Genomic DNA, 17669 nt, shown 5'->3' with positions numbered 1-17669 from the left:
TTAAAAGTTTGGTAACCCCTGCCATAATACATCAAACAAATATTCCATTGATTATTTGATTTATGGCTGTTTACTTTACATTAACTTGTGTATTAATCTGGTGTTTTTATCTTACAGTCATGACTCTAAACCTGCTGAAGTCCTCAACACTTTGAAATCAAATCTGAGAAAGAAGTTTGAGTGTTTGTATGAGGGAATATCAAAGCAGGGAAACCCAACACTCCTGAATGAGATCTACACAGAGCTCTACATCACAGAGAGTGAAAGTGGAGAGATCAGTAATGAGCATGAGGTGAGACAGATTGAGACACAGTCCAGGAGAGCAGAAACAGAGGACACACCAATCAAATGCAGTGACATCTTTAGACCTTTACCTGGACAAGACAAACCCATCAGAACTGTGCTGACAAAGGGAGTCGCTGGCATTGGAAAAACAGTCTCTGTGCAGAAGTTCATCCTGGACTGGGCTGAAGGGAAAGAGAATCAGGACGTCCAGCTCATATTTCCACTTCCTTTCAGAGAGCTCAACTTGATGAAGGACAAAACACTCAGTCTTTCAGATTTTCTTCATGTCTTTTTCCCTGAAACAAAAGAAATGGAGATATCCACTGACAAATATAAAGTGTTGTTTATATTTGATGGTCTGGATGAGTGTCGTCTGTCTCTGGATTTTCAGAGCGATGTGAGGTTGTGTGATGTGACTGAATCAGCCTCAGTGGACGAGCTGCTGATGAACCTCATTGTGGGGAATCTGCTTCCCTCTGCTCTCATCTGGATCACCTCCAGACCAGCAGCAGCTGATCTCGTCCCCTCTGAGTGTGTCCATCGAGTGACAGAGGTACGAGGATTCAGTGAGCCACAGAAGGAGGAATACTTCATGAAGAGAATCAGTGATCAGCATCTGGCCGACAAGATCATCTCACACCTGAAGTCATCAAGGAGCCTCTTTATTATGTGTCACATCCCAGTGTTCTGCTGGATCTCAGCCACTGTTCTAGAGAAGATGTTGAGTGAAGCAGAGAGTGGAGAGATTCCCAAGACTCTCACTCAAATGTACACACACTTCCTGCTCATTCAGACCAACATCAAACATGAGAAGGACTATGAGAAGAAAGTGAAAGATGAAGACATGATTGTCAAACTGGGGAAACTGGCTTATCAGCAGCTTGAGAAAGGAAACCTGATCTTCTATGAGGAAGACCTGAGAGAGTGTGGCATTGATGTGACAGAAGCATCAGTGTACTCAGGATTGTGCACTCAGATCTTCAGAGAGGAGTTGGGCTTGTATCAGGGGAAAGTCTTCTGCTTTGTTCATCTGAGCGTTCAGGAACATCTAGCAGCTCTATATGTGCATCTCTCCTTTATAAACAAGAACATCAATGTGTTTGACCAGATTACCAAACCAACTAATGGAGTTTCAATGTCTAATCTCCATCAGAGAGCTGTGGATGAGGCTTTAGACAGTAAAAATGGGCATCTGGACCTTTTCCTTCGTTTCCTTCTGGGTCTGTCAGTGGAGTCCAATCAGAGTCTCTTACAAGAACTAAAGACACAGACAGGAAACAGATCTCACTACAATAAGAAAACAGTTGACTATATTAAAGAGAAGATCAGTGAGAATCACTCTCCAGATAAATACATCAATCTGTTTCACTGTCTGAATGAACTGGGTGATCTTTCACTAGTGAACGAAGCTGAACCTCATATAAATTCTAGAGGATTACGTAATGTGAAACTCTCCTCATCTCAGTGGTCAGCTTTAGTTTTTGTGTTGTTGACCTCAGAGGAGGCAATGCATCAGTTTAACCTTGACAGATTAATTGGAGCTGAAAATGATCAGTAAGTAACACTGAGTACAATCATTACAGTCTAAAACATTATGGACAAAGATCTCAGAGGTGTTTAAATCACGGGGCACAGACTGATTTCTGGGATATTGTACATAATTTGCGGGTGCTTCTCAAATGGAGGCTGTGTCCTAGTAAGGCTACATTTTTCATTTTCATTTTAAAGTGAACTAATCATTTAATTAAAATATTTGAGGGTATTTAATAAGGTATGTAATGTATTATTTACACATTATTTACACAATTAACTTATTTTTTTTATTTTCAAATAGTGTCATACTAAAAGAACAAAATACTGCTGATGAAGTTCTTCAGAAGCTGCTGTCTGTGGTTACAGCAACCAGATCAGCTGAGTAAGTAACACTGAGAATAATCATCACTGTTAAAACATTCTAACATTTCTTACTTAATGGTTTAATAAAAAATATTGATAACACTTCAGCTTTTAAACTCTGACCTGATTTGTGATCTACATAACTGTTTTTATGACATTTGTGTGAAAATTTTATTTTCAAATATATGCACTTATAATGTATGTATACAAACATTTACATTTAGACATTTTATATATTAATTTTAATTTAATATAAACGTTTATACATTAGGTATTTTTAATAACATATAATAACATATGATTTTTCATTATTTTCATTAATTCATTTTTTCATTAATAACATGATTTTACATGAAACACATTCAACATAATCAAAGTTAATGTGTTTGATATCTGAAGCTAAAGCTGATTTCATTCATCTTCACTCTCATCACATCACATCAGTGGTGAGGCTACATTAGGCCAGGGTGACACTGGCCAACTCAGATTGACAGCTACTCCACCCAATCAAATGAGACACAAATCACATATAAATAACATATAAATGACAATAATCATTGCTCAAATACATGAATTTAATAGATGCCACTCCTGGTTAAGAATGAAAAAAGATTAATTTAAATTCTGAACTTTGAGCGATGTGTGGATTCTAAGTTAAACACCTCTGATTGGCCATTGTGTTCAAGATATCAACAGACATGTCTGTGATCGGCTACATTTCTCAATGCTGCAAAGCAGACTGTAATTAGAAACCTTTGACACTCCAACTATGATTATTTATCTTTTTTTATTTTTCATATTTTGTTCATTGGTTATTTTATTTATGAGGGAATTTTGTTGTTTTCATGAAACTGTTAGCTGACTATAAATCACATTTAACTATTCTTAATTATCCTTATTTTTATCCCATGTATTAAAAAATAATGTAATTTTAGAGTAGACATTGAAGTCAGCCCTATTTCGCCAAGGTACGCTCACTTTAAAATTTCTTGCCTCGCCACTGCATTTACACAAAGCGACCTAATCTAATGGAACAGGAAAAAGTACACAAACATATAAAAAAACTAACAATAAACATGATGATGAATAAATGTGTGCAGAAATATAAGCAAAATTAATAATAATAATTTCTGATAACTGAAGAGGAATCTCATTTAATTCACATTTATAATAATCAAGTCAAGTCACCTATATTTATATAGCGCTTTTTAAAATGCAGATTAGGTCAAAGCAGCTTTACAGTGATAACTGGTATATAATTTTGGCTGCACAGCAGCTCTTAAAATATGTACTATTTTTCTCCAGCTTGAGTAAATTCAGTATTGATTCATTCCGTTGTAAGAATCAATAGTTATTAATTTAGTTAATTTATCTATATCAGCACTGGAGTAAACAGTGATGTCATCATCCAGCTCAGTTCAGTTTGCATACAAGGGTGTTGATGCAGGCAGATAAAAACATTGTTGAATATCAAATTAATAATAATCAAATTAATCTTTTTTAAGTCTGTCTCCATCTATAACACTGATAGTTTGAACATGATTAGATGAATATTAGCTACATTATTTCATACAGACATGCTTTATTAGTATTGTTTAAACCAAGTATGAGCTACAGAGAGAGAGTGAAGAGTATGTCATTGTTCTCTACAGGTTGAGGGATTGTGGTGTTACAGATGAAGGTTGTGCTGCTCTGGCTTCAGCTCTGAGTTCAAACCCCTCACACCTGAGAGAACTGAATCTGTCTTGGAATAATCTAAAAGACTCCGGAGTGAAGCTGCTCTCTGTTGGACTGGAGAATCCCCACTGTAAATTGGAGAAACTGTGGTAAGATCATACGTGACTCTCACATGAAGCTGAGTCACTGTGAATTTTGCAATTTCAATCATTCATAATGTAACATCAAAATGAAATAAATGCAGGCAAGAACTATTATTATATTAATTACAAGCAAAACTATTGAAACAACATGATCAAATTACCATTCATCAAATTTGTATTACAACTGTGCATATTATTTAAGAGAATTAATGTTTCTTTTTGAAGCATTTGCTCTTTTTCTCCTGCTGCTGTGAGCTCATGTGATTGATCTGTAAATGATTGAACACATGACCTGCTCCTCATTAAGTTGATACTGCAGTACTGATAGTCACACTGAAAAGAAAAAAAAACACTTTTACATCAACATTTAACACCCTTTAATTTAAACAAACTCAATCTCAGCACAGTCAGGATTTACACAGTCTATTGATTTTAATTGTAAGAGAAAACTGGATAATGTAGATGATGAAATCTTTATCATATCAATGTCACAGATTTTGACATGGTGAAACACTATAGTACATCAACGACACACCTGTCTTATTCACGTGACTGCATGTTCTTTTCCCTGCGATGCTGTCAGGGTGAGACTCTGGCTGTGGGTGGTTGGTTGGCCATCAAATACTGACACAATCAAACTAGTTTGTGTGTAGCAAGCATTTTTCTGAGGAGAGCTACGAGAATTTCTATCATCAATGTCACTATTCATCTTTATTGTCAGTGTTCTGAAGGTACATAGATTTGCAATCTTACTTGTGATCTAACCATTTTTATGACATTTGTATGATAAATTTATTTTCAAATATATGCATTTATAGTGTATGTACTGTATATTAACATTTATGTACAGACTTTTAAAGAGAAAAATAGATAGTATTCAATGTATTTCACATAAATTTAAGTTTGTCAGCTATAAAAATCCTACAATTTCCCCCTGATATTTAGTGAGAGCCGCCATGGGCAGCTGACAGATTGCTCGTACCCCTCTTTTTCCTCTGCCCTGCCCTGTCCTGCCCTGCCCTGCCCCACCCACTCCCTCCCTTCTTCTCACTGTTGTCCACACACATTTAAGATGATTGTGAGGTAGACTTGAGCTGAATAATAAGACTTACTGTGTTGAGCTATATAACATGATTAGTTTGCTGTTGAATGTATCCATCCAAACAGTTGCTCACCTGTCTAATAAAACACATAATATATTAAAGCATATTTAGTGTTTCCATGGTTTCTACAAAATAAAAACCAGTTAACATGGGTATGATGTCAATGATAGGCAACGCATGGACACGGTCTGTGTCCTGGTTAAAATTGCTTATTTTTCTGGATTTAAACATTCTTGGAAACATTTGGATGTGTACACAATTCAACAAAATATATAGGACTAATGTTGTTCAAGTGGTTTTTGGATATTTTAATCCAAAAATGTTACATATTTTGCCTTTAATATTTGGAAACTTATTTATGACAGAAATTCTACAGCCACTGTCATTTTTTGAAAAATAACATTTGGGCATCATACATGAAAGAGGGCGGTTTCATGACTCTTTAATGTTAATTACATTAACCTCTCCTGTTACAATTTTTCTAGATTTTTATGTGATATACAGTTTTAATTTGTTCTCAGTTTTTATATAATCTTTCTCACATAGATATAATCTCTTAGAATAAAAGTTAAACTCACTGACATATTTACAAGTGACAAGATATTTCACAAATTATGAACATACAATTAAAAATATATATTATTCCTGCTTGAATTTGACTGCAGGTGTGTTATGATAGTGTTATGTGCTCTGTGAAACAGATCATGATCCATCTAACATGGTGATTTGAGTTTTTGTTATTGGTGTGTCATTGTTCTCTACAGGTTGAGTGATTGTAGTGTAACAGATGAAGGTGGTGCTGCTCTGGCTTCAGCTCTGAGATCAAATCCCTCACACCTGAGAGCACTAGATCTGTCATATAATAATCTAAGAGACTCAGGAGTGAAGTTGCTCTCTGTTGTACTGGAGAATCCTCACTGTAAACTGGAGACATTGTGGTAAGATCGTACGTGACTTACATGAAACAGTCACTGTGAAATGTATAATTTCATTTATTCATAAAGTAACAAAATGGAATCAGGGAATCAAACCATTATTACAGTTAGGGCTGTCACTAATTATTATTTTGACAATTAATCAAGTAATTGTATATTTTTTTGTAATAATAAAAATAAACACTGGACTTTAAAATGACTTAAAATAATAGTTGATGTGATTGTGTGATTGATCTATAAATGATTGAACACATGGCCTTCTCAGTAAAGTAATACGATCAACATTTCTCAGATCAACACTCTTAACTGAAACACACTTAACTTAAACACTTGCTTTAAACACACAAAATATCAGCAGTCAGGACTTTGATACATGAAGAACAAGAATTCGTTAATGACCATCACATCCATGTTTTTTTTTCTGTGATCATCTTTACATATTATTTAATGTGATATAAATAATTTATTATATAAGTGTTTATATAAGCTTTCCCTCTCACACAAACACACATACAAATAACATAGCAAATCTCACTTACATCAAACATGGTGATCTGTGATTTTTTAAATAATTAATAATCTGAGAGAGTGAACAGTGTGTCATCGTTCTCTACAGGTTGATGGATTGTGGTGTCACAGATGAAGGTTGTGCTGCTCTGGCTTCAGCTCTGAGATCAAACCCCTCATACCTGAGAAAACTGGATCTGTCTGGGAATAATCTAGAAGACTCAGGAGTGAAGCTGCTCTCTGATATAGAGGATGATCCACATTATAAACTGGAGACACTAATGTAAGAATTTTCATCATATTTTTATTTAAAATTTAAATGTCTGTTTTACTCACTAGAAATAAAAGGAAATTGTACCAGGTTTAGTAACACCGTGTGTGTGAATATTTTGTCTGAGATCATCAGATAATGAGTCTTAAATTCAGCTTCAGCTGTAGGTCTCTGAACTTTAAACTGTGTAATGTTGCTGTTAGAGTATAAACAACATCTGCAAAGTTAAGACAATCAGAGTTCAAAGCAAAGGGGATATTTTCTTTTAAAGAAATCACTTTTTAAAGGGTCATGAAACCCCCCTGGTTTACCCTGGTTGTTCACATCTCAAAGCTCAAAAATTTCTGTTAAAATGGGCATGTAAAGTGGGAGTGTAGAGGGCGTAAGAGGGGAGAGAACAACCAATAAAGCACAGACATACAACACACTCATTATACAGTATAGTGTATATTAATATATGAGCACGGAGAAAATGACAACAAACTCCCAAGCACAAGGGAGAAATGCGAAAGAATATTTAATAGGGCTAATAATAGGCTACTTTGATTATGTTTACGAGCACTATAGTCTTTTGTCTATTAGAATAATCGTGTTGTCATGTTCAGTCCACTGTATCAGTGTATACACATGTAATTTTGTATAATATAAGACTTATAAGACCACATATAATATAAGACTTGATGAAATATGTGTGCATACACCGTGCTGGTTAATGTTTGGTGCAGGATAATGTGTGAAATATGTTTATAAAAACTTTAAACACAAATACTTTATTCTGTATGAGCTAGGATTCATGTGGCTGGTGTTATTAAACAAATAGTGGAGCTCCACGCTGAAACCGATCATAACAATAGTATTTTTTATGTGTTCTTATTCAAACTCCAGTTCTGACCGCATCGTGGGCAAAATACAAAACAACACTTATGTGCTGTTGTGCTGAGGTAAAAATACATATAGCTCACATGTTTGAACGCAGCCAGAGCAGGCAGAGGTGAATGAGCTGCACTTTTTTGACATTTGAATTCTCCACTGTAATGCGATCTCATGCAAACATATTTTCTATTTGTGCTGGTAGATTACAGCAAAACAATCCATATGCACCCAAACCTCTGCTCTGGTCGCGTCGCAGGAAAACACATTTTTGTGTTGTAGCACTGAGGAAATGAACACCAACAATATGTCTCAGAATGACAAGAGACCGAGGCGAGAGAAGTGATACTTCCTCATGCATAAAACCACAGTTATAATCTTATGCATACTACAGCACAGTGATTGGATTGAATGTTCTTTTTCTCATGAATAAATACAGAAACTGTTGATGTCAGCATGTTCGACCAGCCCATACTTGGAGCCAACCAGCACTGCAAATCCTACCGGAAGTACACGCTGACGTCAGATTTTGTGATGTTACTCGGACTTTGCTTTTCAAATCACTCTGAAAAATGCAAAAATAACTCATTTTAACTTTTAAATAAAATTAATGAGTACCTTTAGTGTTTTCAATGATGTACAGCCTATACATATATGTCAACAGCTCAAAAAATGTGTTCTGGGGTTTCATGACCCTTTAAGGACTACAACAAATGGCTGGTAGGGACTACATTGAGCTTCTTCCTGAGTTAGTGACATTACTAACCCTAAAATTTACATAAACCCTGCCCCCGGGAACATGCAACAAAAGGGGTGAGACCATGTTGAGAAGAGATGCTTTAGAGAAGAGAAAGAGTTGTAGTGGAGCACATTTGGGAGCCTGCTTAAGCTCTTGCATCCGTATTTATTGCAATACAGTATGTAACACAAATACAATAGCATGTCATAAAAGCATAACAACATAAGTTATAACTGTAATTAAACTAGACTATACCTGTTCTATCTTCATGCAGTATATATTCTCTGGCTCTGTCTGAAATTGGCATCCGAAATGTCGCACGTAAAAAAATAAATACGACCTCACGTTGTGTCAATCACGTTTACACACTGCCTCCAAAACTTTCATCCGTCATAAAAAAAAATTCAGATCAGGTTCGTTCTGCTTAGCATAACATGAGCTCTTGAAACTCTGCCTTCTTCTTGAAAGGGAGCCAGAAGCAACAGCTCATTTACATTTAAAGGGACACGCACAAAAACTATGTGTTTTTGCTCACCCTCAAAAAGTGACAATTTTACATGCTATAAAAATATCTGTGGGGTATTTTGAGATAGAAATTCACATACACACTCTGGGGACATCATAGATTTATTTTACATCTTGTAAAAAGGGGCATTATAGGACCCCTTTAAATTTGTAGTGGGGTGTAATGATAATTTCTGCTGGTTCTGTATCAGCTGTCTGTTGTGTGAAAGTGACCTTTCTTGCCCTTTTTATTTTGTAAAGTGACTTTGAGCATCAGATAGAAGTTATATTATCATGCTTGAGAATGAAAAAATATATACTATATTGCCAAAAGTTTTGGGACATCTGCCTTTACATGCACATGAACTTTAATGACATCCCATTCTTAATCCGTAGGGTTTAATAAGGAGTTCACCCAACTTTGCAGCTGCATCCTAAGGAGCCAAGCCCAATCCCTGAAAAACAACCCCACACCATAATCACCCTCCACCAAACGTTACACTTGGCACAATGCAGTCAGGCAAGTACCGTTCTCCTGGCAACCACCAAACCCAGACGTTCATTGGATTGCCAGACAGAGAAGCGTGATTGGTCACTCCAGAGAACACGTCTCCACTGCTCTAGAGTCCAGTGACAGCGTGCTTTACACCACTGCATCCGACACTTCGCATTGCACTTGGTGATGATGTAAGGCTTAAATGCAGCTGCTCGAACATGGAAACCCATTCCATGAAGCTCTCTACGCACTGTTCTTGAGCTAATCTGAAGGCCACACGAAGTTTGGAGGTCTGTAGCTATTGACTCTGCAGAAAGTTGGTGATTTTGCTGACCCCACTCTGTGATTTTATGTGGCCTACCACTTCGTGGCTGAGTTGCTGTTGTTCCCAATTGCTTCCACATATGATACCACTAACAGTTGACCTTGGAACATTTAGTAGTGAGGAAATTTCACAAATGGACTTAAGCTTGAATTCACTGAGCTCCTGAGAGCGACCCATTCTTTCACAAATGTTTGTAGAAGCAGTTTGCATGGTACTGGATTTTATACACCTGTGGCCATGGACTTTTTTTTTTTTTTTGTATAAATGCACAGTATAAACTCAAAAATGTTGAAAAACTTATGTATACATCATATTGTTTGTGATAATTGTATTGGGTTTGTATAAATGTATTTAGTATTTCTTTTTTAAAAATATAAATGATTTACTAACAAAGATGCTGTATCCTCTTCCACCTGGTAACCAATCAGGAATGACGAGTGATCATGGGAGTCACCTGATCCCAAATGATCAGTGTCTGTCGAGTAGAGATAGAGGGAGGGTCCATCATCAAAGTCCATCAATAATAAATTACTGGATTCAGTAAACGCTCCATGTTAGTTTGACAGGTGGAGATCTGTCTCTAGTGTAGAGATGAGTCTGGACTGGAGCCATAGATATAGAAGAGTGAATGTAAATCTGTGAAAGAAACTTCATGAGCCAACAGATTAAAGCACAGACCAGAGAGACACAAATAAGTTATAAACATGAGGAGAAAACAGACACCTTCAAGTCTTGAAATAATTTGATCATGACTAAATGTTTATATACATTTTCATACGTGTCAAATGACACAAAAGCAGAAAGAAAGATGATCAGGGACATTCAAAAAATAAATGCACAATAGACTCTCTTTCACAATTACAACAAGAGCTTTTGTAATGAAAACGCTATAATGTGTCTTTCACATGATATATTCTGTCAACAATTTTAAATGATACTACTTTAGTTTTATTTGTTATATACAGACCAAGAACTGCCCAAAAAAGTTTCCACAGACATGAGGGAAACATACTAACGCAAACAATTTTATGATGGAGGAGAAGAGATATTAATGAAGAAAAACTGGTTACTGCACTTATCATTAATTAAATCAAATTGATCTAAAAACAAATGTATGGAGACCTTCCTTCCTACAGTGTTACACCAAGTGCCCTAATTTCTGAACAGAGAGAGTATTTTGACAAACAGAATTCATGATATTATTCTTTAACTGAAATATGGCACTTAAATTTAAGACAGTTCATTAATACGAATTCAACTGCTGACCAATTAATAATAAATCAGACTCAAACCAATGTTTAAAAAGCAGATTTTTGGTGTGTGATATTCTTATTATTCCAAATAAAAAAGGAGTGAGGAGAAAAGTTATGTTTAAAAACCAAACACAAGTCAAAAGGTCTTGTCTGTGAAGATTACAATCTAAGATGTATTTTGTTAACATCAAAACTGCATCTAAGGAAAAAAAATGATACCACCAAGTTGATTAAATAAATGTGGTCAGGAAAAATATTCCACAGAGAACAACTAAAAAATTTAACCAATTCATTTTAAAGGTGTTATTCAAAGTTCATTCAAAACATTCAAATAATGCGTATTGCATAATATATTATTCTTTAAACAAAATCAAAGAATATCTTGTCAAACACTTTGATAAATGGTTTTGGTACAAATAGAGCTTGGGAGATTTATGATAAACCTTCAGATTTAGACAATAAAACACAAGTATAAATGGACGAATCTCTCTGCAACCAAGATTTCATCTTTATTTTTGTACTGTTGAGAATGGGATAAAGTTAAGACAAGCATGACAAGTTTTACACCAAAGTATGTGACAACCTCCTTAACTGGGATTTCCTTTTAACACTAAAGTTAACACTCTTAAGTGGAAATATCTCACATTTGATAATATTAAGGTTGAAACTTATCTTAGAGAAATTATTTATGGTACCAATTGCTTTGATGACCTCTGCAGCATATTTTAAAAATACTGTAGTGTCATCAGCCAACTGACAAATGTTTGATTAATTTCCAAACACGTTAATAGCTTGAAAGAAGTTCACATTTACAAAAGGAGAAAGAAGCTGTGTGATGGACAGAAACAGTGAGATTTGGCACCTTGTCTGACGCCCCTAGAAAGAGAAATCTACTGGAGTCCCATGAATCATCTTATTGGAGCTGTTACACTCTGTTCAGGGTTGGAATTGCCTTTCTAAAAACATTTACAAATTTAAAGTATTCTAATTTTGCGATCATGAATTTGTGTTCCGCTGTATCGAATGCCTTATTAAAATCAATAGTATTAGGTTTTCATCGTTGAGAAGGTGACGTGACTGTAATCAACAGGGCTCTAGACTAACTGATTGCACTGGTGCGCCTAACATTTTTTCTTAGGTGCACCCAAAATTAACACCGCACTTTTTTTTTTTTTTTTTTTAAATCGCTGTCTATATAGGCAATATTGACTTGTAAATGATTAACTAACAATCTGGTCAACATAAAGTTATTTATTTGAAGCACAGTTCTACAAGAAATGTAACATACTGAAAAATTGTTGATGCTTAAAGTGCTTCACTGAGCTAAAATTTAAAGGGTTAGTTCACCCAAAAATGAAAATTGTCATTTATTACTCACTCTCATGTCGTTCCACACCCGTAAGACCTTCGTTCATCTTCAGAACACAAATTAAGATATTTTTGATGAAATCCGATGGCTCAGTGAGGCCTGCATAGCCAGCAATGACATTTCCTCTCTCAAGATCCATTAATGTACTAAAAACATATTTAAATCAGTTCATGTGAGTACAGTTGTTCAATATTAATATTATAAAGCCACGAGAATATTTTTGGTGCGCCAAAAAAACAAAATAACGACTTATATAGTGATGGCCGATTTCAAAACACTGCTTCAGGAAGCTTCAGAGCATAATGAATCAGTGTGTCAAATCAGTTGTTCGGAGTGCCAAAGTCACGTGATTTCAGCAGTTTGGCTGTTTGACATGCGATCCGAATCATTATTTGATACGCTGATTCATAACGCTCCGAAGCTTCCCTTTCTAGTCATCACACTAAGTGTTCATAATATTCCTAGTATTCCTCACTATTCAGCAGTGATTAACATTAGGACAGTTAATACGGTCATAGTTCTGTTCAATATACAAAGTAACTTTCATTTTAACTTTGTTTGAGGTTAAAAGAGATGAAAATGGAATGGGGAAATAGTCAATAAATTAATTGTTTCATTGTTTTATTTTGTATTGTATGTAATGTTTATAATAGAGCCGTTAGTCTGAGATCGATTCTTTATTATCCATGGGTTTCATGTGACGTCACTGTATGTTATCGCCGCCATATTTGTGTCCGGTCACAGCTGCACGCCCTGTTTAAGTCAATGGTGATAGCAGCTACAACTACCAGAGGAAGACCAACAAAACGCTCTCAGAAGGTTCACAACAAGTTTACAATATATCTGGGATATGTTGTGTTGTTAACCATTTTAACAGTCGTCAGAGAAACCCCGAACTACAATTTTATTTGATCCCAAAGGAGTTAGATCGGCGGAATTGTTGACTTCAATCAGAAGGGACACACCACTGGCAGCCAAACAGCAACGCACAACATTAATAACTGCTGGGACTGTCATTTACATAATATTATAACGAGAACACTATTGTAATAAAGCGTTTTGAACCCTCTATGTTGTTGTTTCAGCATGTTGTTGTGGGAAGAGCGCGTCTACTGTAGTTAAACATTGATTACACAACTTGTTCAAACTTCACTTGTGCATTAGCGTCATTTTTTTAATTTAATAAGTATAAATATCTGATTAATCTCATAAAGGATGTGTTTCGTTGAGGTAAATAACCCGCAGAGCTGATGATCATCAATAGCTTCAGTGTGAGGGCTCAAAAAGTAAGGCAAAACATTAATATGATTGGGACTGTTTTCTTATACATGATATTTTAATCGTATACACTTGTAATATAACGTTGTGAATTCCTTGGGCTTATTTGCTGTGGAGTTATTGACTACATTACTTCAAGTTCATCTGTGCATGATTTTGTGCAAATACTAGTTGTAATAGAGTACCCAAGGGATGACGTGTTTTTGTAGGCCAACCCGGAATTTAGCGGCGCATGGGTTCCCTCGGTTGAAAGCCTATGCATTTTTCCCATAGACTTTTGGAAAATCGCAGAAAATAAGCTCTGTGTTTAACAAAGGGTTATGACACTTACACGTTTTGTCTATTAAGATAATCTTTACAAGTTAACACAACATTTATAGATTTTGAAGCCTAAATAAAGTGGTCAGATATAAAAAGCTAACAGTAGGCTATAAACGGACTACAGCACACCATGGTCACGGATCAACGTCACCACCAAGCTTCCTCAAACTGTATTTAAAAAACAACTTTATTTATAAACATGCTTGCTGATTATGATCTGCGCTGTGTATGAATACTTATCCACTTTTCCATGAGAAATGCTGTCCAAATGTCCTGTTTTTAATGATGACATCTAAAGTCCCTTTTAGCAATTTGTTAGCAACCGCCGATTTTAAGACACAATAAAGATTTTTAAAAAATCACAAGTGGGTTATAACTGGTGTGTTTTATGTCATAGATCAGGGATTCCCAAAGTGTGGTGCGCGCACCCCCAGGGGTTTGCGAGCTGCCACCACGGGGTGCGCGAGAGGAAAAATGTAATGGCGGTCTGTTTTTTTAAGTGGGATTTTTCCATACAATAAAAAACATGAACAGTAAACATTTCCTTTGTAATTGCTTTTATTTTAAATAAAAAACTATAATTTATTAGTTTTTGATAGAAACGTAGAAGAAGACAGCTGCTGTCTTCTTCTACGCACTACTCTTCTTTTATGCACTGCAGGCTAAAAATAACCGTGCTTTCTGTTACTGGCTACGTTTACATGGACAGCAGTAATCGGATTACTGACCTTATTCTGAATAAGACAATATTATGATTAAGGTGTTTACATGAGTTGCTTTTAGAATATTCCATTCATGTTCCCATTTTACATGTTATAGAACATAGATCGATTAATGGCAAATGTCATTACGTCCCCACAGCACGCTGTCCGACGTTCTCTACAGAATTTCACGTATCATCACCACACAGTTCGTTCCATATACAGTTTTGGGTGTTTTCATTTTTAATCTTACGAAAGCTTCAAGTGCAGTTAATTATTTGACATGCAATACGTGCAAATATATATACGGAGCCCGCACATGACATGCAAGAATAAATAAATAAATTGTGTGCATGATTTACTAATTCGTTCCCTCGATTTATACATAGAGGGAACAAATTAGTAAATCGTTTGCACGATTTAGCCCAGGCTACTATTTATTGTCTCTCTCATGTGTGGGGCTCTGTAAATAGACAACGGTGGATACAAATTCTCCAGCAACAGGCTTCCTGTACTTTAATTCGGCAACTTTTATTCATGCCACCGCGACAAACTCAGAGGTACTAGAGATGAGGTGAGAGGAATTTGATTTGTGGCTTCTTGCTTGACGCTTGCTCTCTTGTTTGCCGTCAAAACGGTTGACCACTGCCGTGTGTGTATTATGTGTCCTGTGGCAAAATGTGGCGAAAGCTCCCCACATGACGTTAATAGTGTGATTAAGGTATGTACATGTGTATAATGCACTCCAATAATGCGACTAAAATAGGAATACTCCACCTGTCTTAATTCGATTTGTGTTTACTTCGAGTATGACTTTATTCGGATTAAGGTAATAAAACATCGCTGTTACTTTCTTAATCAGAGTATTGTCTTAATCGAATTAATATCGGATTACTGCTGTCCATGTAAACGTAGTCACTGAGCCTGTGTCTGTCACTCGTCCTCTTAAAAGTGGAAGCTTGTGCGCAGCTTTGTTGCATTATATTGAAACTTTGTTGATGTTGTTATTGTCATGTGTGTTCTGGTTATTTGCGCATGATTAAACATGAGTCCTTATATGTTGATAAAACAAAGCTTTGTTGCGTTTTTTTTTTTTTTTGAAGTGGGGATTGGGGGTGCGCCAACCCGTTTGGGACATAGAAGGGGATGCGCAGGAAAAAAGTTTGGGAACCGCTGTCATAGATCAAAACGTGAAAGTATTTAGAGGCTTTGTTAACCACAGACCTTATTTCAGGTGATTTAGCAAAAACCCATTCAAAAAACCCATAGACTTTGCGGCGTTGGAACCGGAAGTCCTAAAATGCTAACTCGCTTCCGGGTTTTGCCTACAAAAATGCGTCATCCCTGAGGCACTCTATATTTTTATTTTGTATAAATATCTGAATTATCTTATATAGGATGTGTTCTGTTGAGTAAACCTTCAGTTTATGGGTTTTGATTCTCTTCAGCTTTAGCGTGCGCAGCTCAAAACAGCAATGATTAGCCTACTACTGTAATATTAACTTTCATGTTTTCAAAAAATGAATGCATTATTTTTAATAACTAGCACTTATATTGTTCTCGTATTTTTTCATAAACACATGGTTTGGCTAATAAGGATCACGAACAATAACAGATTTTTTCCTCAAATCATCTCATTTTGATAATAACATTACTGATTGAGCTAACGTTAGGCGCGCTGAATGAACACCCATAAAATGAAATGCTTTGCTAGAAGGTTAATTAACTCAATGGAACACATCTGGTAATTCATATATATTTATACAAGATAAACATAAAATTACAACTTATATTTGCACAAAATCATGCGCGCATGAACTTGAACTAGTAACGTAGTCAGAATAGCTCCTGTTGTGGATGCGTTCATCCAGTAACAACACGCCGAAACAGCAACTACAATTCACAATATTTTAATACAATAGTGTAGACAATTAAAATTGTTATTAATATGACAGCCACAATCGTAGATAATGTTTTGTGTTGCTGTTTGAGCACTCACGCTGAAGCTAAAGATGACCATCAATGCAATGAAGCGCTGCTGTGTAGCTGCATCTCGGACACAAATATGGTGGCGGGTGTAGCAGAAGTGACGACTTTGAAACCCATGGAGAGTAAAGCTGCATTCACGTCACCTCGTATTTACCGGAATCTTGAAATGACAACACGTGATGGAGCTGTTCACGTCCTTTTGGTCCTTGGACTGGGAATTATGCGTTTCCATGGCACCACTATCAACGCCTAATAAATCAATCTACAGCGGTCAGGTGGTACATCTGGGAGCTTTCAGAAAACTCCCAGCTTACAAGCTGTAATTACGAGCTCTACGAGGATGTGAACGCTTTTTACAAGCTAGAATCTTGTAACTACAGGAATTACGAGGCCGCGTGAACGCACCTTAATGTTTGTAGATCCGTTAATCTGAGATCGCTCATGTCTCGCTTTCTCTTTTTCATCACGAGAGTATGAAAAAGAGAAAGCGAGGTATCGGATCACTAAAGTGATTATAATGCAGTTCAATGTTGAGGACATGTATATGTTGAAAAAGAGTAATAGTTTCATTAAGTATGTTATTGTGCACACGAGCACATGGTAGCCGCGGCTAAAGCATGGCTGTGTAACGGTAATGTGATTTCCACCTTGTGAAAAAACTAAAAGGCGTATCTATATATTGTAGTATGTTTCATACCGTGTATTTTTGTAACTGTTTACGAGTATACTCAACTGCATTCATGTTTTATTCACTGATAGTGAGAAAAAATTAGAAATGTTTAAGGTATGGTTATAAGTTAATTATTTGCAACACAAAGGAAGTAGATGCATTACTGTGACCAACCTGTTGTGAATATGAGTTAAGTGTGTTTAACATAAAAAGATACGAATAAATGTATCATTGTAGCATTTCATTCCCTCATCCTGCATTTTGAAAAGCACACTGGGTTCTCCTTCCTTGGGATGTACAGCATGAGAGTATGTGATGGAGAAAGAATGAGTACTTT

The 17669-nt window shown here is 36.0% G+C and overlaps 1 pseudogene; it reads left to right on the top strand.

Annotated features, from left to right (window-relative positions):
- The window catches only part of LOC137005424 (NACHT, LRR and PYD domains-containing protein 12-like), a 109047-nt pseudogene extending 99582 nt beyond the window's left edge, over positions 1-9465 (top strand).
- The last annotated feature ends 8204 nt before the right edge of the window (positions 9466-17669 follow it).

This window comes from Chanodichthys erythropterus, chromosome 17, assembly GCF_024489055.1.
Source record: "Chanodichthys erythropterus isolate Z2021 chromosome 17, ASM2448905v1, whole genome shotgun sequence".
In the NCBI taxonomy this organism is placed as follows: Eukaryota; Metazoa; Chordata; class Actinopteri; order Cypriniformes; family Xenocyprididae; genus Chanodichthys; species Chanodichthys erythropterus.
Note: the sequence above shows the minus strand (reverse complement) of the source record. Positions and strands in the feature narration are given on the sequence as shown.